General features: G+C 49.1%; 8 pseudogenes; all 8 read right to left on the reverse strand.

The window, feature by feature from the left end:
* Positions 1-120, reverse strand: LOC141268717 (5S ribosomal RNA; annotated as a pseudogene).
* A 620-nt stretch (positions 121-740) lies between these two features.
* On the reverse strand, positions 741-859 carry LOC141268882 (5S ribosomal RNA; annotated as a pseudogene).
* A 983-nt stretch (positions 860-1,842) lies between these two features.
* Positions 1,843-1,962, reverse strand: LOC141270262 (5S ribosomal RNA; annotated as a pseudogene).
* A 5,621-nt stretch (positions 1,963-7,583) lies between these two features.
* LOC141267613 (5S ribosomal RNA) lies at positions 7,584-7,702 on the reverse strand (annotated as a pseudogene).
* Positions 7,703-8,644: 942 nt separating this feature from the next.
* On the reverse strand, positions 8,645-8,764 carry LOC141269548 (5S ribosomal RNA; annotated as a pseudogene).
* Positions 8,765-9,385: 621 nt separating this feature from the next.
* On the reverse strand, positions 9,386-9,504 carry LOC141268309 (5S ribosomal RNA; annotated as a pseudogene).
* Positions 9,505-10,447: 943 nt separating this feature from the next.
* LOC141268255 (5S ribosomal RNA) lies at positions 10,448-10,567 on the reverse strand (annotated as a pseudogene).
* Positions 10,568-12,756: 2,189 nt separating this feature from the next.
* On the reverse strand, positions 12,757-12,876 carry LOC141267468 (5S ribosomal RNA; annotated as a pseudogene).
* Positions 12,877-20,547: the final 7,671 nt, after the last annotated feature.

The raw sequence follows: 20,547 nt of genomic DNA on the forward strand, positions 1-20,547 counted from the left end.
GGTCTACAGCACCTGGTGTTCCCAGAAGGTCTCCCATCCAAGTACTGTCCGAGGCCAGCCCTTCTTTGCTTCTGAGATCAGACGAGATCGGGCGCATCCAAGGTGGTATGGCCAGTAGACTCTGCTTGATCCATCGCCCGGCCAGCCTTTCTCAGGATCGCTTGATGGCGAGCAATCTGGCCGTGACGGGGCGGGCTCCGAAGGGTCCATGCAAAGGCTGTGCCGTCCCTACAGGTGTGGTTTGTTTAACAGTGATTCACCCGCCGCATCAGGTGTCTTCAAAAATGTCTTGGCGCAGGGTCTCCTGCAGGCTAAACCCTTCATCGCGGTAATGTGACAGAAAGAGCAAGCTGGACCCGTAACTTGGGGCGGAGCGAGACGTCCATAGGTGAATGAAGGAAGAGGGTGAGATGGTTGCCAGTGACTTTGAGCTGCTCTTCAGGGGGGAGGGTCGTGTTGCCTGCAAAGGTCTTCTGCTTGGGGTTACCGTTTGTTGCCTCCAGCCACACGGGAGACGCTGGTCCTGGTGAAAAGGAGCCTAGTATTAAAAGTAAAGAAGCAACAATGCTGGAGGCCCACGGTGATCAGAAGGATGCTGGTATTTTGCAGAGATGAAATAGCGCAAGAGAGAAAGCAAATGAAAAAAAGAAAAGAGAATGAATGTGTGCACTTGTGAAACGGAATGGAAAAAAGGCATAGAAGAGAGTGCCCCCTGCTGGTGGAAGGAAGGAAAAAGCAAAAGCCTACAGCACCTGGTATTCCCAGGCAGTCTCCCATCCATGGACAAACCAGGCCCAACCCTGCTTAGCTTCCAAGATCAGAAAAAATCGGGCGTGTTCAGGGTGGTGTAGCCGTAGGCAGAGACAAGCCTCTCACTTGCTGCTTTTCTACTTTGAAGTCTGGCTGCCGGATGCCGTTTCCAGTGTTCAGCAAGACCAGTTCCTTTTGTACTTTCCCTTCTCTTCAATTTTTTTGCTGGCTTCCTTAAAAGGTCTTGTAGACACAACGCCCCACTCAGAACCGCTGAGCTCACTGATCGGCTGCAGCGCTGTCGACGGAACGTGAGCTTCACGGCCAATGCCACAGGCCGGGAGCAGAGGCGAGACTCACCGGTAGACCCGGGTAGGGTGAGTAGAGCGTGGTTAGTTGCTTTCTAATAGCCTGCAGCTGGGGATTAACTTTTAATGAAAGGGAACAATCCCTTTGACTGTCTGCAGCGCGCCACACCTAGGAATCGCACTCTCACACACAAGCCACCATGCACACGTGCTCGCACGTGACAACACCCCCTATCTGCCCCTACAACCTCTCCGTCACCATGTGTTAGACTCTCCTGCCTGTTTTATGATTTCAGGGCCCTAGCAGGAATCACCCCCCCCCCCCCCCCAATTCCTTCCGCACCTTCCTTGCCTTCCTTGCACTGAGGTTAGCTCTTTGGCAGCCGTCTGGCTTGGTTACACAAGCTTCTTTGCAGAGAAACATGTTAATTCTGCTGACCCTCGCTAGGCGGCCAGCATCCAAAACCTTCCCTGGGAATCTGCTGAAAGCCTGGCCCCTTCACGGCCCCGGGTGCTTTTAACGCCATCATTTCCACACGGCGAGCTGCGGAGTCAATAAGCACTCCTAGCCGTGGCGTCAATAAGCACTCCTAGCCGTGGCGTCAATAAGCACTCCTAGCCGTGGCAAGGAGCTCGGTGTCAGGCCTGCGTGGTAGCGTACTTAGCTGCCAACTGGCTCAGAGGCCTTGGGGCTTCCATCATCTTAGTTACTTAAGGTCGGTGTCCGGCAAGGCGCCGTTCCATGCTAGCCGAGCTGGGCAGTAGCGCAAAATGTCATCAAAATGGTCTACAGCACCCGGTGTTCCCAGGAGGTCTCCCATCCAAGTACCGTCTGAGCCCAGCCCTGCTTTGCTTTTGAGATTAGACGAGATTGGGCGTATCCAAGGTGGTATGGCCAGTAGACACGGCTTGATCCATCGCCCGGCCAGCCTTTCTCAGGATCGCTTTGTTATGATCTGCTACAGAGAGTATGGAAAGAAAGGAGATCTATCCCTACAATAGAACTAAACTAGATCCCTACGATGTAACGGGGAACCTGATCCTGCGATCAGACCCGCTAAAGTCCTCGGCTAGTCTGAACGCAGACCTATAGATGTGAGGGAGGGATCCCTACAAGATCTAGGGACTGGGAAAAGTTGGACACCTCCTAGCAGAAATAGTAGCAGTCAAAGACAAACACACAACAAAAAGGCATAGGGGTCAGAAGACCTAGCAAAACTAACAGAGAACGGCAACAGAGCAACAAGCTAGCTCAACAGTAGTAAATACAAATGAAGTCCAGCAAAGCCAGGAGGGCGGAGCCAGATTAAATAGGCAAAATGGTCATGTGACCAGCAAACTAAAAAAAACCTAACAGGAGAGTTGTAACAGTACCCCCTCTTCTAAGAGGATCCTCCGGATCCCCTAGGCCCAGGCTTACCAGGAAACCTCCTGTGAAACGCTCGGAAAAGTCTGGGGGCAGAAACATAATCCGCTCGAACCCATGAGTTATCCTCAGGTCCGAAACCCTTCCAAGCGACGAGATACTGCAAACTCCCTCTATTCCGTCTAGAATTTAGGATGCGGGAAATTTCATATTCCCCGTCCTCCACCACCGGAGGAACAGTGGCAGAGGCGTCACCATCCGACACATCAGCTTTTTTCAAAAGAGAAACATGAAACACCGGATTAATCCTCCAGGACGTAGGAACCTCCAGCCTAACAGCAGATTGGTTAACTATCTGAAGTACCTTAAAGGGCCCTACGAATTTGGGACCCAATTTTTTAGAAGGAATCCTCAATCGCAGATTCTTAGAGGACAACCAAACCATGTCACCAACCGCAAACAAAACCTCTTGCCGTTTCCTATCAAAGTACCTCTTATATTTTTTGTTAGCCTCCTGAAGATTACCACGCACATCCGTCCAAACTCTCTCCAAATCACCGGAAAAACTCTCCTCCTCAGGCACAACCGAAACCAATTTGGAAAATGACCCAAAAGACGGATGTCTCCCAGAACAACACAAAAAAGGCGAACACCCAGCAGAAGAGGATGTATGGTTGTTAAGAGCAAATTCAGCAAGTGGCAGAAACTCAGACCACGCCTCTTGATTGTCTGCCACAAAACAACGCAAGAACTGCTCAACATCCTGGTTCTTCCTTTCTGTCTGGCCATTAGACTCAGGATGATATCCGGATGAAAACGACAAATGAACTCCCAACCTGTCACAAAAGGCACGCCAAAAACGAGCCACGAACTGAGGTCCCCTATCAGAAACAATGTCAGTAGGAACACGATGTAGTCTGACAATCTCCTTGACAAAGGCCTTAGCGAGAGTCTTAGCGCAAGGCAGTTTGATGAAGGGAACCAAGTGACACATCTTGCTAAAACGGTCCACGACAACCCAGATGACCGTGAAACCTTCAGAGGGAGGAAGGTCAGTAATAAAGTCCATAGCCAGATGTGTCCAAGGTGCACTAGGAACCTCCAGAGGGCAAAGCAACCCCGCAGCAGGAGCATGCGAAGACTTGGATCTTGCACACACAGTACATTGGCGCACCCACTTAATGACTTCCTTCTGCCATCCAGGCCACCAAAAACTGCGACCCACAAGTCTCTTGGTCTCAGAAATTCCTGGATGACCTGCCAACCGAGACTCATGACACTCAACAAACAAATCTCTCCTAAAGGTCCTAGGCACAAACAACCTCCCATGTGGAGTGTTAGATGGGGCATTCTCCTGTGCTTTAAGAATCTCATCCTCCAAAATGGAGTCCAAAGCAGCAATCACAACACCTTCTTGTAAAATGGTCTCCTCTTCCTCCTCAACACCGACCATGGGAGAAAAGCTGCGAGACAAAGCATCCGCTTTAACATTCTTGGTACCCAGGATGTAAGTAACGGAAAAATTAAACCGCGAGAAAAAAAGTGCCCACCTAGCCTGACGGGCATTCAAGCGCTTGGCAGCATCAAGATAGATCAGATTTTTATGATCAGTGAAAACCTGAATGGGAAATTCAGCACCTTCCAAGAGATGACTCCAGTGTTCAAATGCGAGTTTAATCGCCAGCAATTCCCGATTACCAATATCGTAATTAAGTTTCGTCTCGGAAAATTTTTTTGAAAAAAGGGCACAGGGATGTACTCCATCCTTGTTTTCCTGAGACAACACCGCACCAACCCCCCCCAAAGAAGCATCAACCTCAACCAAAAACGGCTTAGTCACATCAGGCTGCATAAGGATGGGAGCAGAGGTGAACCTCTCCTTTAGAAACACAAAAGCTTCAATGGCCTCAGAAGTCCACTGAACCGCATTAGCACCTTTCCTGGTGAGATCGGTCAGCGGTTTGACAATAATAGAAAATTTTTTTATGAATTTTCTGTAATAATTGGCGAAACCCAAAAACCTCTGTATCGATTTCAAACCAATAGGCCTAGGCCATTCCTGCACAGCTTGAACTTTAACCGGGTCCATCTCAAAACCTTCACTGGAGATAATGTAGCCCAAAATACTAATTCTCTGTACAGCGAACTCACATTTCTCCAGCTTAGCAAAAAGCGAATTGTCCATTAATAACTGTAATACCTCACGTACGCTCCGCCAATGAGACTCCAGATCCGGCGAATAAATCAAAATGTCATCCAAATACACAACCACATTTTTGCCGATTAAAGGTCTAAGGATATCATTAATAAGATTCTGAAAAAATGCTGGAGCATTGGTGAGACCAAAAGGCATAACCAGATTCTCAAAATGACCCACAGGAGTGTTAAAAGCAGTCTTCCATTCATCACCCTCCTTCATGCGCAACAAATTGTATGCCCCCCGGAGATCAATTTTAGAGAACCACTTGGCCCCCACTAACTGGTTAAATAAATCAGGAATCAATGGCAGTGGGTAAGGATTGCGTACAGTAATTTTATTAATCTCACGAAAGTCCAGACAAGGACGTAAACCGCCATCTTTTTTTTTTACAAAAAAAAATCCAACAGCCACAGGAGACTTGGAAGGCCTAATGTGACCGGCGGCCAAGCTTGTCTGTATGTATTCTTCCAAAGCCTTTCTTTCAGGAATAGTAAGATTAAATAAACGACTCTTAGGAAGAGTCGCGCCAGGGACAAATTCAATGGTACAATCATAGTCTCTATGGGGAGGCAAAACCTGCGACTCCTCCTCAGAAAAAACTCTCCAAAAATCCTGAATAGGTACAGGCAATTCCCCTCTATCCACAGCAGCAATGCGCCCGTTACAACACTTGTCATAACACTTAGGGCTCCAGGACTTAATTTCATTGGTAGACCAATCCAGTATAGGATTGTGCAATTTTAACCAGGGTAACCCCAATATTACTGGAGAAGGCAAATTATCCAATACCACCAAATCCAAATTCTCTTGATGAATACCATTAATAGTGAGGGGAAGTTCACAGACCTTGTGAGTAACACTCTTCAAGGGAGAGCCATCGACAGAAACCACAGCAGTAGGGGATGACAAAGTTTTAGGTTCTAATCTAAGTTTTTCCAAGAATCCCCCATCAATCACATTCAGAGTAGATCCATAATCCACAAATACCCGAAATTCAATTAATTCATCCTGAGCAGCAGTAGTGGCAGATAGGAATACTCCCTTAGAATTTAAACAGGCAATACGAGCATGACTGACCATTTTTTTTCTTTCTTCTTACGAAGCACACAGCTCTTAATAAAATGACCAGAATTTCCGCAATAGAAACACAAGCCTTCAGAAAGTCGGCGGTCTTTTTCCTGAGAGCGGGGTGCCATCGCCCCAATTTCCATCGGCTCTCCATTGTCAGCACAGAACCTCTCAGGACTCGAAGCTGACATAGCAGAGGATTTGCTCTCATTAACCCTTTCATGCAGTCTCCTGTCCACCCTTATAGCTAATTGCATTGCCTCCTGCAAGTTTCCAGGTGTGGGATAAGCAATCAGTAAATCCTTTACCCTTTCACATAGCCCTGCAAGAAACAAGCTTTTCAAAGCAGAATCGTTCCACCCCACCTGGGCAGACCACCGACGGAAGTGAGAACAATATTTTTCCACATTACCTGATCCCTGCCTCAAACGTCTTAATTCAGACTCAGCAGATGAGACACGATCAGGATCATCGTACAACAAACCCAAAGCAGAAAAAAAACTATCCACTGATCTAAAGCACGGATCACTAGGTTGGAGAGAGAAGGCCCATCCCTGAGGATCTTTGCGCAAAAGTGACATTATGATCCCTATGCGCTGTGATTCATCACCAGAGGATCCGGGTCTCAAACGAAAATATAATAGACAAGCATTTTTAAAAGAAAAAAAATCTTGTTGTTTGCCAAAAAATAGATCAGGCAGACGTACCTTAGGTTCCACAAAATGCGCTCCAGAAAAGCTACTCACGTATTGTTGGAGCTTGGTCACCTCCAGAGAGAGTCCCTGCAAGCGTTGAGCCAAATCTTGCACCGAGACCATGATGGAAAACTGGAGGTCTTTCCTTAGAGAAAATTTTTTTTTTTTTTTTTTTTATGGCTGGAATTACTGTTATGATCTGCTACAGAGACTAAGGAAAGAAAGGAGATCTATCCCTACAATAGAACTAAACTAGATCCCTACGATGTAACGGGGAACCTGATCCTGCGATCAGACCCGCTAAAGTCCTCGGTTAGTCTGAACGCAGACCTACAGATGTGAGGGAGGGATCCCTACAAGATCTAGGGACTGGGAAAAGTTGGACACCTCCTAGCAGAAATAGTAGCAGTCAAAGACAAACACACAACAAAAAGACATATGGGTCAGAAGACCTAGCAAAACTAACAGAGAACGGAAACAGAGCAACAAGCTATCTCAACAGTAGTAAATACAAATGAAGTCCAGCAAAGCCAGGAGGGCGGAGCCGGATTAAATAGGCAAAATGGTCATGTGACCAGCAAACTAAAAAAAAACTAACAGGAGAGTTGTAACACGCTTGGTGGCGAGCAATCTGGCCGTGACGGGGCGGGCTCCGAAGGGTTCATGCAAAGGCTGTGCCGTCCCTACAGGTGTGGTTTGTTTAGCAGTGATTCACCCGCCGCATCAGGTGTCATCAAAAATGTCTCGGCGCAGGGTCTCCTGCAGGGTAAACCCTTCATCGCGGTAATGTGACAGAAAGAGCAAGCTGGACCCGAAACTTGGGGGCGGAGCGAGACGTCCAGGGGTGAATGAAGGAAGAGGGTGAGATGGTTGCCAGTGACTTTGAGCTGCTCTTCAGAGGGGAGGGTCGTGTTGCCTGCAAAGGTCTTCTGCTTGGGGTTACCGGTAGTTGCCTCCAGCCACGCGGGAGACGCTGGTCCTGGTGAAAAGGAGCCTAGTATTAAAAGTAAAGAAGCAACAATGCTGGAGGCCCACTGTGATCAGAAGGATGCTGGTATTTTGCAGAGATGAAATAGCGCAAGAGAGAAAACAAATGAAAAAAAGAAAAGCGAATGAATGTGTGCACTTGTGAAAGGGAATGGAAAAAAGGCATAGAAGAGAGTGCCCCCTGCTGGTGGATGGAAGGAAAAAGCAAAAGCCTACAGCACCTGGTATTCCCAGGCGGTCTCCCATCCAAGTACTAACCAGGCCTGACCCTGCTTAGCTTCTGAGATCAGACAAGATCGGGCGTGTTCAGGGTGGTGTGGCAGAAGGCAGAGACAAGCCTCTCACTTGCTGCTTTTCTACTTTGACGTCTGGCTGCCGGCTGCCCTTTCCAGTGCTCAGCAAGACCAGGTCCTTTTGTGCTTTCACTTCTCTTCAATTTTTTTGCTGGCTTCCTTAAAAGGTCGTGTAGACACAACGCCCCACTCAGAGCCGCTGAGCTCACTGATCGGCTGCAGCGCTGTCGACGGTACGTCAGCTTCACGGCCAATTCCACAGACCGGGAGCAGAGGCGAGACTCACCGGTAGACCCGGGTAGGGTGAGTAGAGCGCAGTTAGTTGCTTTCTAATAGGCTTCAGCCGGGGATTAACTTTTAATGAAAGGGAACAATCCGTTTGACTGTCTGCAGCGCGCCACACCTAGGAAGCGCACTCTCACACACAAGCCAGCATGCACACGTGCTCGCACGTGACAACACCCCCTATCTGCCCCTACAACCTCTCCGTCACCATGCGTCAGACTCTCCTGCCTGTTTTATGATTTTAGGGCCCTAGCAGGAATCACCCCACTCCCTCCCCAATTCCTTCCGCACCTTCCTTTCCTTCCTTGCACTGAGGTTAGCTCTTTGGCAGCCGTCTGGCTTGGTTACACAAGCTTCTTTGCAGAGAAACATGTTACTTCTGCTGGCCCTCGCTAGGCAGCCGCCATCCAAAACCTTCCCTGGGCACCTGCTGAAAGCCTGGCCCCTTCACGGCCCCGGGTGCTTTTAACACCATCATTTCCACACGGCGAGCTGCGGAGTCAATAAGCACTCCTAGCCGTGGCAAGGAGCTCGGTGTCAGGCCTGCGTGAAGGCGGCGGGGTAGCGTACTTAGCTGCCAACTGGCTCAGAGGCCTTGGGGCTTCCATCATCTAAGTTACTTAAGGTCGGTGTCCGGCAAGGCGCCGTTCCATGCTAGCCGAGCTGGGCAGTAGGGAAAACGTCATCAAAATGGTCTACAGCACCCGGTGTTCCCAGGACGTATCCCATCCAAGTACTGTCGGAGCCCAGCCCTGCTTTGCTTCCGAGATCAGACGAGATCAGGCGTATCCAAGGTGGTATGGCCAGTAGACGCTGCTCGATCCATCGCCCGACCAGCCTTTCTCAGGATCGTTTGGTGGCGAGAAATCTGGCCGTGATGGGGCGGGCTCCGAAGGGTCCATGCAAAGGCTGTGCCGTCCCTACAGGTGTGGTTTGTTTAGCAGTGATTCACCCGCCGCATCAGGTGTCTTCAAAAATGTCTCGGCGCAGGGTCTCCTGCAGGCTAAACCCTTCATCGCGGTAATGTTACAGAAAGAGCAAGCTGGACCCGTAACTTGGGGGCGGAGCGAGACGTCCAGGGGTGAATGAAGGAAGAGGGTGAGATGGTTGCCAGTGACTTTGAGCTGCTCTTCAGGGGGGAGGGTCGTGTTGCCTGCAAAGGTCTTCTGCTTGGGGTTACCGGTGGTTGCCTCCAGCCACACGGGAGACGCTGGTCCTGGTGAAAAGGAGCCTAGTATTAAAAGTAAAGAAGCAACAATGCTGGAGGCCCACGGTGATCAGAAGGATGCTGGTATTTTGCAGAGATGAAATAGCGCAAGAGAGAAAGCAAATGAAAAAAAGAAAAGAGAATGAATGTGTGCACTTGTGAAAGGGAATGGAAAAAAGGCATAGAAGAGAGTGCCCCCTGCTGGTGGAAGGAAAGAAAAAGCAAAAGCCTACAGCACCTGGTAATCCCAGGTGGTCTCCCATCCAAGTACTAACCAAGCCTGACCCTGCTTAGCTTCTGAGATTAGATGAGATCAGGCATGTTCAGGGTGGTGTGGCCGTCAGCAGAGACAAGCCTCTCACTTGCTGCTTTTCTACTTTAAAGTCTGGCTGCCGGATGCCCTTTCCAGTGTTCAGCAAGACCAGGTCCTTTTGTGCTTTCCCTTCTCTTCAATTTTTTTGCTGGCTTCCTTAAAAGGTCTTGTAGACAGAACGCCCCACTCAGAGCCGCTGAGCTCACTGATCGGCTGCAGCGCTGTCGACGGAACGTCAGCTTCACGGCCAATGCCACAGGCCGGGAGCAGAGGCGAGACTCACCGGTAGACCCGGGTAGGGTGATTAGAGCGCTGTTAGTTGCTTTCTAATAGCCTGCAGCCGGTTATTAACTTTTAATGAAAGGGAACAATCCCTTTGACTGTCTGCAGCGCGCCACACCTAGGAAGCACACTCTCACACACAAGCCAGCATTCACACGTGCTCGCACGTGACAACACCCCCTATCTGCCCCTACAACCTCTCCGTCACCATGCGTCAGACTCTCCTGCCTGTTTTATGATTTCAGGGCCCTAGTAGGAATCACCCCCCCCCTCCGCAATTCCTTCCTTACCTTCCTTGCCTTCCTTGCACTGAGGTTAGCTCTTTGACAGCCGTCTGGCTTGGTTACACAAGCTTCTTTGCAGAGAAACATGTTACTTCTGCTGGCCCTCGTTAGGCGTCCGGCATCCAAAACCTTACCTGGGCACCTGCTGAAAGTCTGGCCCCTTCACGGCCCCGGGTGCTTTTAACGCCATCATTTCCACACGGCGAGCTGCGGAGTCAATAAGCACTCCTAGCCGTGGTAAGGAGCTCGGTGTCAGGCCTGCGTGAAGGGCGGCGGGGTAGCGTACTTAGCTGCCAACTGGCTCAGAGGCCTTGGGGCTTCCATCATCTAAGTTACTTAAGGTAGGTGTCCGGCAAGGCGCCGTTCCATGCTAGCCGAGCTGGGCAGTAGGGCAAAACGTCATCAAAATGGTCTACAGCACCCGGTGTTCCCAGGTGGTCCCCCATTCAAATACTGTCTGAGCCCAGCCCTGCTTTGCTTCCGAGATCAGACGAGATCGGGCGTATCCAAGGTGGTATGGCCAGTAGACTCTGCGCGATCGATCGCCCGGCCAGCCTTTCTCAGAATCGCTTGATGGCGAGCAACCTGGCCGTAACGGGGTGGGCTCCGAAGGGTCCATGCAAAGGCTGTGCCGTCCCTACAGGTGTGGTTTATTTAGCAGTGATTCACCCGCCGCATCAGGTGTCTTCAAAAATGGCTCGGCGCAGGGTCTCCTGCAGGCTAAACCCTTCATCGCGGTAATGTGACAGAAAGAGCAAGCTGGACCCGTAACTTGTGGGCGGAGCGAGACATCCAGGGGTGAATGAAGGAAGAGGGTGAGATGGTTGCCAGTGACTTTGAGCTGCTCTTCAGGGGGGAGGGTCGTGTTGCCTGCAAAGGTCTTCTGCTTGGGGTTACCGGTGGTTGCCTCCAGCCACCCGGGAGACGCTGGTCCTGGTGAAAAGGAGCCTAGTATTAAAAGTAAATAAGCAACAATGCTGGAGGCCCACGGTGATCAGAAGGATGCTGGTATTTTGCAGAGATGAAATAGCGCAAGAGAGAAAGCAAATGAAAAAAAGAACAGAGAATGAATGTGTGCACTTGTGAAAGGGAATGGAAAAAAGGCATAAAAGAGAGTGCCCCCTGCTGGTGGAAGGAAGGAAAAGCAAAAGCCTACAGCACCTGGCATTCCCAGGCGGTCTCTGTTAAATGGTTAATTATGGAAATTCATTTGGAATGTTAATCGATAATCATTTTTCTGAGTTCTATGCCTCAGCCATCGTGTCTAGTTGACATGCGTTATTTGTGTGTGTATGTTTGGTTCACTACCATATGTAGAACAGGTGTCCATACGACTGGCTATAAAAGCCCATGGAACAGAAAGGGGGGGCTCTCTTGCTCTGTCCACCCCACAAGACACAGAATCTTCATGCTGAGAAGCAGATGACATGTAGGCCTGGACACATGCTGGATAAAGACATGATTTACCAGCCAGGATCCAAGGAAAGATGGGTGAATCTCAACAATTAAGCTAATTATGGACAAATGGACAATTACTTTATCACCAATTATTGTATGTACCTGCTGCAATCTGATTCTTTTTAATGGACAATCCAAGAATAAATAGATACATTTTTTATAAGAATATCGTGATATTGATACTTTGAGAAGTCCTCAGTAGAAAAAAATAATACAGGAAGAATATTATTTTACAGTCTCCCATCCAAGTACTAACCAGGCCTGACCCTACTTAGCTTCCGAGATTAGATGAGATCGAGCGTGTTCAGGGTGGTGTGGCGGTAGGCAGAGACAAACCTCTCACTTGCTGTTTTTCTACTTTGACGTCTGGCTGCCGGCTGCCCTTTCCAGTGCTCAGCAAGACCAGGTCCTTTTGTGCTTTCCCTTCTCTTCAATTTTTTTGCTGGCTTCCTTAAAAGGTCTTGTAGACACAACGCCCCACTCAGAGCCGCTGAGCTCACTGATCGGCTGCAGCACTGTCGACGGAACGTCAGCTTCACGGCCAATGCCACAGGCTGGGAGCAGAGGCGAGACTCACCGGTAGACCCGGGTAGGGTGAGTAGAGTGCAGTTAGTTGCTTTCTAATAGCCTGCAGCCAGGGATTAACTTTTAATGAAAGGGAACAATCCCTTTGACTGTCTGCAGCGCGCCACACCTAGGAAGCGCACTCTCACACACAAGCCAGCATGCACACGTGCTCGCACGTGACAACACCCCTTATCTGCCCCTACAACCTCTCCGTCACCATGCGTCAGACTCTCCTGCCTGTTTTATGATTTCAGGGCCCTAGCAGGAATCACTCCCCCCCCTCCCCAATTTCTTCCGCACCTTCCTTGCACTGAGGTTAGCTCTTTGTCAGCCATCTGGCTTGATTACACAAGCTTCTTTGCAGAGAAACATGTTACTTCTGCTGGCCCTCGCTAGGTGGCCGGCATCCAAAACCTTCCCTGGGCACCTGCTGAAAGCCTGGTCCCTTCACGGCCCCGGGTGCTTTTAACGCCTTCATTTCCACACGGCGAGCTGCCGAGTCAATAAGCACTCCTAGCCGTGGCAAGGAGCTCGGTGTCAGGCCTGCGTGAAGGCGGCAGGGTAGCGTACTTAGCTGCCAACTGGCTCAGAGGCCTTGGGGCTTCCATCATCTAAGTTACTTAAGGTCGGTGTCCGGCAAGGCGCCCTTCTATGCTAGCCGAGCTGGGCAGTAGGGCAAAACGTCATCAAAATGGTCTACAGCACCCGGTGTTCCCAGGAGGTATCCCATCCAAGTACTGTCCGAGCCCTGCCCTGCTTTGCTTCCGAGATCAGACGAGATCAGGCGTATCCAAGGTGGTATGGCCAGTAGACGCTGCTCGATTCATCGCCCGGCCAGCCTTTCTCAGGATCGCTTTGTGGCGAGCAATCTGGCCGTGACGGGGCGGGCTCCGAAGGGTCCATGCAAAGGCTGTGCCGTCCCTACAGGTGTGGTTTGTTTAGCAGTGATTCACCCGCCGCATCAGGTGTCTTCAAAAATGGCTCGGCGCAGGGTCTCCTGCAGGCTAAACCCTTCATCGCGGTAATGTGACAGAAAGAGCAAGCTGGACGCATAACTTGGGGATGGAGCGAGATGTCCAGGGGTGAATGAAGGAAGAGGGTGAGATGGTTGCCAGTGACTTTGAGCTGCTCTTCAGGGGGGAGGGTCATGTTGCCTGCAAAGGTCTTCTGCTTGGGGTTACCGGTGGTTGCCTCCAGCCACGCGGGAGACGCTGGTCCTGGTGAAAAGGAGCCTAGTATTAAAAGTAAATAAGCAACAATGCTGGAGGCCCACGGTGATCAGAAGGATGCTGGTATTTTGCAGAGATGAAATAGCGCAAGAGAGAAAGCAAATGAAAAAAAGAAAAGAGAATGAATGTGTGCACTTGTGAAAGGGAATGGAAAAAATGTATAGAAGAGAGTGCCCCCTGCTGGTGGAAGGAAGGAAAAAGCAAAAGCCTACACACCTGGCATTCCCAGGCGGTCTCTGTTAAATGGTTAATTATGAAAATTCATTTGGAATGTTAATCGATAATCATTTTTCTGAGTTCTATGCCTCAGCCATCGTGTCTAGTTGACATGTGCTATTAGTGTGTGTATTTTTGGTTCACTACCATATGTAGAACAGGTGTCCATACGACTGGCTATAAAAGCCCATGGTACAGAAAGGGGGGGCTCTCTTGTTCTGCCAACCCCACAAGACACAGAATCTTCATGCTGAGAAGCAGACGACACGTAGGCCTGGACACATGCTGGACAAAGACATGATTTACCAGCCAGGATCCAAGGAAAGATGGGTGAATCTCAACAATTAAGCTAATTATGGACAAATGGACAATTACTTTATAACTAATTATTGTATGTACCTGCTGCAATCTGATTCTTTTTAATGGACAATCTGTCACGCTGTCTCTGTATACTGGAGGTAGGGGGCCTAAGCTGACCCTAAGCTGGGGCCCAGACTAATCCCTCAACCTGGAGGTACTGTTAAAGGTACAGAGGTCCAGGCCGCCAGCGTAACCCCTACCTCCTGAGGATCCCTGCACCTAAGTAATCTAGTCCTGAGAAGGACCCCGATCACAACAAAAGGGGACAAGTAATAATATGCCCACACACAGTACTTAGACGAACGAGACAGTACAAGGGAAAAACCAAAACCACCTTGAATACAAAAACTACACAACTACAACAGAGGGAACACCAACGGGAAAGGAGATAAATGATAAAGCGAGGAAGGGAAAAAACACTCCAAATACACTTATCTCAGAAACTCCAAATACCACGATCCGCTCTATTAGTCTGCATGAAATGCTTTCACCGACACTTCCCAAACAGACCAGAAGGCATTTGAAGGAGTCTCACTACAGCAGCATTGATTGCAGCTGGGCGAGGCTGGACCTCGTCTAGCACAGAGAGAGAGAGAATTAACTCCCTCACTGCCGAAAACACAAAGCACCAAAAAGTCAGCTGCGAGAAGTCAGGCTGTGTAATCGTGACGATCTTCGTGGCGACACACGCGTGACAGTACCCCCCCTTCTACGAGGGGCCTCCGGACCCTCAGGGCCAGGTTTATCCGGGTGAGTCGTGTGGAAGGCCCGAACTAATCGGTCTGCGTTAATATCCGACGCAGGAACCCACATCCTCTCCTCAGGACCATACCCTTTCCAATGAACCAGGTACTGAAGGGACCGGCGATTAAAGCGTAAATCGATGACCCTCGATACCTGGAACTCCAAGTTACCATTGACCACCACTGGAGGGGGAGGTAAAGGTGACGGTACCACCGGCGCCAAATACCTCTTAAGCAACGATCTGTGGAACACGTTGTGAATTTTAAACATAGGGGGGAGGTCAAGACGGAATGCCACCGGATTAATAATAGAACTGATTCTGTACGGCCTGATGAACCTGGGACCCAGTTTCCAGGAGGGAACCTTAAGTTTAATATTCCTGGTAGACAACCATACCCGATCGTTCACACTTAGGTCCGGACCAGACACTCTCCTCCTATCAGCCATACGTTTGTATCGGTTCCCCATAGTATTCAGATTCTTCAGCACCCCTCTCCATACTGAAGCGAGTGATGAGGAAAATCGTTCCTCCTCAGGAACCCCCACGAAGAGCCCCCCCTACTGAAAGTACAAAACTGGGGGTGAAAACCATATGCCCCAAAAAACGGGGACTTACCAGTGGACTCGCTCCGCCTATTATTAAGAGCAAACTCTGCCAGAGGTAAGAAAGAAGCCCAGTCCTCCTGGTTCTCTGACACAAAACACCGGAGATATGTCTCCAAGCTCTGGTTCATACGTTCCGTCTGACCATTGGTCTGAGGATGAAAAGCCGATGAGAATGACAAATGCATCCCCCGCCGTGCACAAAACGCCTTCCAGAACTTGGACACAAACTGAGACCCCCGATCAGACACCACCTCGGAGGGTACCCCGTGAAGCCTCACAATCTCCCCAATGAACACCTGCGCAAGAGTTTTAGCATTAGGGAGAGCCGGAAGAGCGATAAAATGTGCCATCTTGCTGAACCTGTCCACTACAACGAGTATGACCGTTTTACCCGAAGACGGAGGGAGGTCTGTAATAAAGTCCATAGACAGATGAGTCCAAGGACGCTCCGGGATCTTCAAAGGTAAGAGGGCCCCAGACGGATGGGTATGTGAGGTCTTAGAGCGCGCACAAACCCCACAGGACGCGACAAAAGTTACCACCTCCTTATGTAAGTTAGGCCACCAAAACCGACGCGAGAGGAGATCCACAGTTGCTTTACTCCCCGGGTGTCCTGCCAAAACTGAGTTATGGTGTGCCTCGATCACCTTTTGTCGCAACTGATCTGGAACAAACAGTCTCCCCGGAGGTCCAACAGGGGCGTCCCCCTGAGCCTCCAATACCTCCTCCTCCAGCTCAGAGCATACTGCGGAAACCACCACCCCCTCCTGAAGGATAGGAATCGGGTCGTCCGTATTCCCGGCCCCAGGGAAACTACGAGATAAGGCATCCGCCTTTACATTTTTTGACCCAGGACGATATGTAACGACAAAATTAAACCTGGTAAAAAACAATGACCACCTAGCTTGTCTGGGATTCAGACGTTTCGCGGACTCCAGATATAGCAGGTTCTTGTGATCGGTGATGACGGTGACCGGATGGACTGCCCCCTCCAAAAAATGGCGCCACTCCTCAAAAGCTAACTTAATGGCCAAGAGTTCCCTATTGCCGACATCGTAATTCCTCTCAGCGGACGACAATTTTTTAGAGAAAAAGGCGCACGGATGCCACTTACCAGGGGACGAACCCTGTGACAATACTGCTCCCACCCCTACCTCGGAAGCGTCTACCTCTACAATGAATGGCTGTGACGCATCAGGTTGAATGAGTATGGGTGCCGAGGCAAAACATTTTTTCAAGGAGGAGAATGCTTGACAAGCCTTGTCAGACCACCTAGAAAAATCCGTCCCCTTTTTAGTCATGTCTGTGAGAGGCTTAACCATGGACGAGAAATTACGAATGAACTTCCGGTAATAATTAGCAAACCCCAGGAAACGTTGTAGTGCCTTAAGATTCTCTGGTCGATCCCACTCAAGAACTGCCCGCACTTTCCCAGGGTCCATACGAAAACCGGACGCTGAAACCAGGAAGCCTAAAAACTGGAGTTCCTGTACGGCGAACACACACTTTTCCCATTTGGCATACAGTTTATTATCCCGCAAGATCTGTAACACCTGCCTAACGTGCTCCTGATGAGACACCAGATCCGGCGAGTAAATTAAGATATCATCCAGATATATGACAACAAACTGTCCCACCAGGCGGTGAAAAATGTCATTAACAAAGTGTTGGAACACCGCCGGGGCATTAGTCAGACCGAATGGCATGACAAGGTTCTCATAATGCCCCTCCGGAGTGTTAAACGCCGTCTTCCACTCATCCCCCTCCTTCATCCTAATCAGATTGTACGCCCCCCTGAGATCCAACTTAGAGAACCATTTGGCGCCCACGATCTGATTAAAGAGATCGGGAATAAGTGGGAGCGGATACGGATCTCGGACCGTAATCTGATTAAGTTCACGGAAATCCAGGCAAGGGCGTAGGCCTCCATCTTTCTTCTTAACAAAGAAGAACCCCGCAGCCACCAGTGAAGATGAAGGTCTAATATGCCCCTTAGCCAGACTTTCTGAAATATAATCCTTCATGGCCTGCCTCTCAGGACCAGAAAGGTTATACAACCTAGCTTTAGGTAACTTGGCCTCAGGGAGCAGTTTTACAGAACAGTCATACTCGCGATGAGCAGGTAGTTCCTGACACCCTTTCTCCGAGAATACATCCTCAAAGTCCGCCAGAAATGGAGGTAAGACCCAAGGAGTAACCGCACCGATGACCGTGTTCATGCAGTTTTTATTACAGAATTTACTCCATTGGCTTATCTCTCTGGTTTGCCAATTAATAACCGGGTTATGCTTAGTTAACCAAGGAAGGCCCAACACTATAGGAGTGGGAAGACCCTCCAACATGTAGCAAGACAACAGTTCTTTATGTATCGCCCCCACTTGAAGTTTTACGTCATGCACAGCTTGCAAAAAACTTCCCTGACCGAGAGGCCTGGCATCGATCGAGAATATGGGGATGGGTTTAGCCAACTCACTCAATCGCATACCTTGAACCCGGGCAAACCGAGCATCAACCAGATTAGCCCCGGCCCCACTATCCAGAAGAACAGATATCCTCTCAGTTCTCGTACCCACCACCACCTCCGCCGGTACGAGAAACTGAGACGAACCTAGGGACGAAATACCTACTCCCAGATTGCCGTCCACCACACAACCTGGGATCAACAGTTTTCCGACGACTCTTCACTCTGCAAGGGACGGGATGGACACCCCCCAATAAAATGTCCCTTTCTCCCGCAGAAGAAAGACGTTCCTGTCTTATGGCGCACCACCGGTCCCCTCCCCCGAAATGATGTCCCTCCTAATTGCATAGGCTCCTCTGGACTGACCAGGGGAACCACCATATGAGGGGACCTTGTAGGAGGTGGAGTCATCACAGGGGGTAGAGTTATCCCGCACCTCTCCCGAAGCCGTCTGTCAACGCGAATAGCAAGGGCCATAGCGGCTTCCAGTGACGCGGGAGAGTCATACTGTGCCAACACATCCTGTAATTTGTCGGATAAACCTTGACAAAACTGGCTCCTAAGAGCCGGGTCATTCCACTGGGTGTCCGTGGCCCACCTACGGAACTCCGAACAGAATTCCTCCGCCGGACAATCTCCCTGCTGGATCCTACGTAACTTAGACTCAGCAAGGGAGATCCGATCTGGGTCATCATATACGAGTCCCAGAGCAGCGAAAAACCTATCCACTGACGGGAGAGCCGGGGAGCCCGGGGGAAGAGAGAACGCCCAAGATTGTGGGTCCCCTTGTAGGAGCGAGATGACAATTCCCACCCTTTGTTCTTCACTCCCCGATGACCGAGGCCGCAGCCGAAAGTACAACTTGCATGCCTCCCGGAAAACAAAAAACTTGTCCCGCCCCCCCAGTGAACCTGTCAGGGAGAGCTACTTTAGGTTCTGGTCCAGCTTGCTCCTGAGGATGCAAAACCTTGGACCTAACGTCCGCCAGCTCCATGGACAAACTCTGCAACTGCCGAGCTAGACCGGCTACTGGATCCATGGTAGCTGGAGAAAAACTAAGTGGATCGGTGAAAATGTCACGCTGTCTCTGTATACTGGAGGAAGGGGGCCTAAGCTGACCCTAAGCTGGGGCCCAGACTAATCCCTCAACCTGGAGGTACTGTTAAAGGTACAGAGGTCCAGGCCGCCAGCATAACCCCTACCTCCTGAGGATCCCTGCACCTAAGTAATCTAGTCCTGAGAAGGACCCCGATCACAACAAAAGGGGACAAGTAATAATATGCCCACACACAGTACTTAGACGAACGAGACAGTACAAGGGAAAAACCAAAACCACCTTGCATACAAAAACTACACAACTACAACAGAGGGAACACCAACGGGAAAGGAGATAAATGATAAAGCGAGGAAGGGCAAAAACACTCCAAATACACTTATCTCAGAAACTCCAAATACCACGATCCGCTCTATTAGTCTGCATGAAATGCTTTCACCGACACTTCCCAAACAGACCAGAAGGCATTTGAAGGAGTCTCACTACAGCAGCATTGATTGCAGCTGGGCGAGGCTGGACTTCGTCTAGCACAGAGAGAGAGAGAATTAACTCCCTCACTGCCGAAAACACAAAGCACCAAAAAGTCAGCTGCGAGAAGTCAGGCTGTGTAATCGTGACGATCTTCGTGGCGACACACGCGTGACACAATCCAAGAATAAATAGATACATTTTTTTATAAGAATATCGTGATATTGATACTTTGAGAAGTCCTCAGTAGAAAAAAATAATACAGGAAGAGTATTATTTTACAATGGTGAGCCAGCCAGTCCTGTTTTTTTGTTTTTTAAATTAAGTAAGTGAATTTCTTCCGTGAACAAGGGGGGAGTCCTGACGAGCTGAACAGCTGTTGTTTACGTGTCAGTAAATTCACTAGTTTGTCACGAGAAGCAGAAAGGACCTACAGACTGAGGAAAGACAGGAAGCAGAGGTACTAACAAGGAACAGAATCACACAGGAAAAGAATCAGACGAACTGAAGACAGGACGTGCTGATAAAGAGAAGCCAAGGAATCTTAAGGTAAGCAAAATATGGATATAATTTCTTCTTTTGCTAAACAAAGTAATATTAATTTCAAAGTTAATGTAGGAGATGACATAGAAGTTTTGTGGCTCAGTTTATACAAAGAATGTGAATTGCAGAATTTACAGTTAACTTCTAAATTGGTAAATAGAGACAAACAGAAATTGAGAAATATTCTACATTTGGTAGATTTTTTTCATAGTCTTGTGTTAGAGATTTCTAAGCAGGAAAATATTGTAGAAGTGTCAGACGGTGATACTGATTCTGACTGTAATGTGGAAAATGAACAAGAAGTAAGACATGTGTCTGTAACTGAAGGTGACCTTGGGTCTGACCAAGAGACGGACATACAGAAACCTGACATGGGAGGAGACATGACTGACATACGAGAAACCGATATACTAGGTGATGTGGGAGGAGACGTGAGTGACGTAGGAGGAACGGACGTACAAGAGCCACTAAAAAATATCAGAGAATTCTGGAATTACCCAGGCTCAACTCCAAATTAAAATGAGGAAAAATTTGCTGAAATTATACAAAATCATGCCAAAATATGATGTCAAAATCTATGCCTGTAGAAATTCAGAGACATTTGAGAGCTTCTCTGATAAGTTTGATTTAACCAATGAGGAGAGGAATCAATTATTTAAAATATGGATTCCTGTGACATTGTCCAGACGTTTACATTTAATGCCCTGTGAAAATGACTCTCCTAATGGATGGGAAAATGATTCGGACAGATTAAGATATTTGATTTATTGTGTCACAAAGGATTTTCCCAACATAGAAGATCT

This window comes from Phyllobates terribilis, unplaced genomic scaffold (assembly GCF_046119375.1).
Source record: "Phyllobates terribilis strain yellow unplaced genomic scaffold, ASM4611937v1 Scaffold_4__5_contigs__length_816908805, whole genome shotgun sequence".
Classification (NCBI taxonomy): domain Eukaryota; kingdom Metazoa; phylum Chordata; class Amphibia; order Anura; family Dendrobatidae; genus Phyllobates; species Phyllobates terribilis.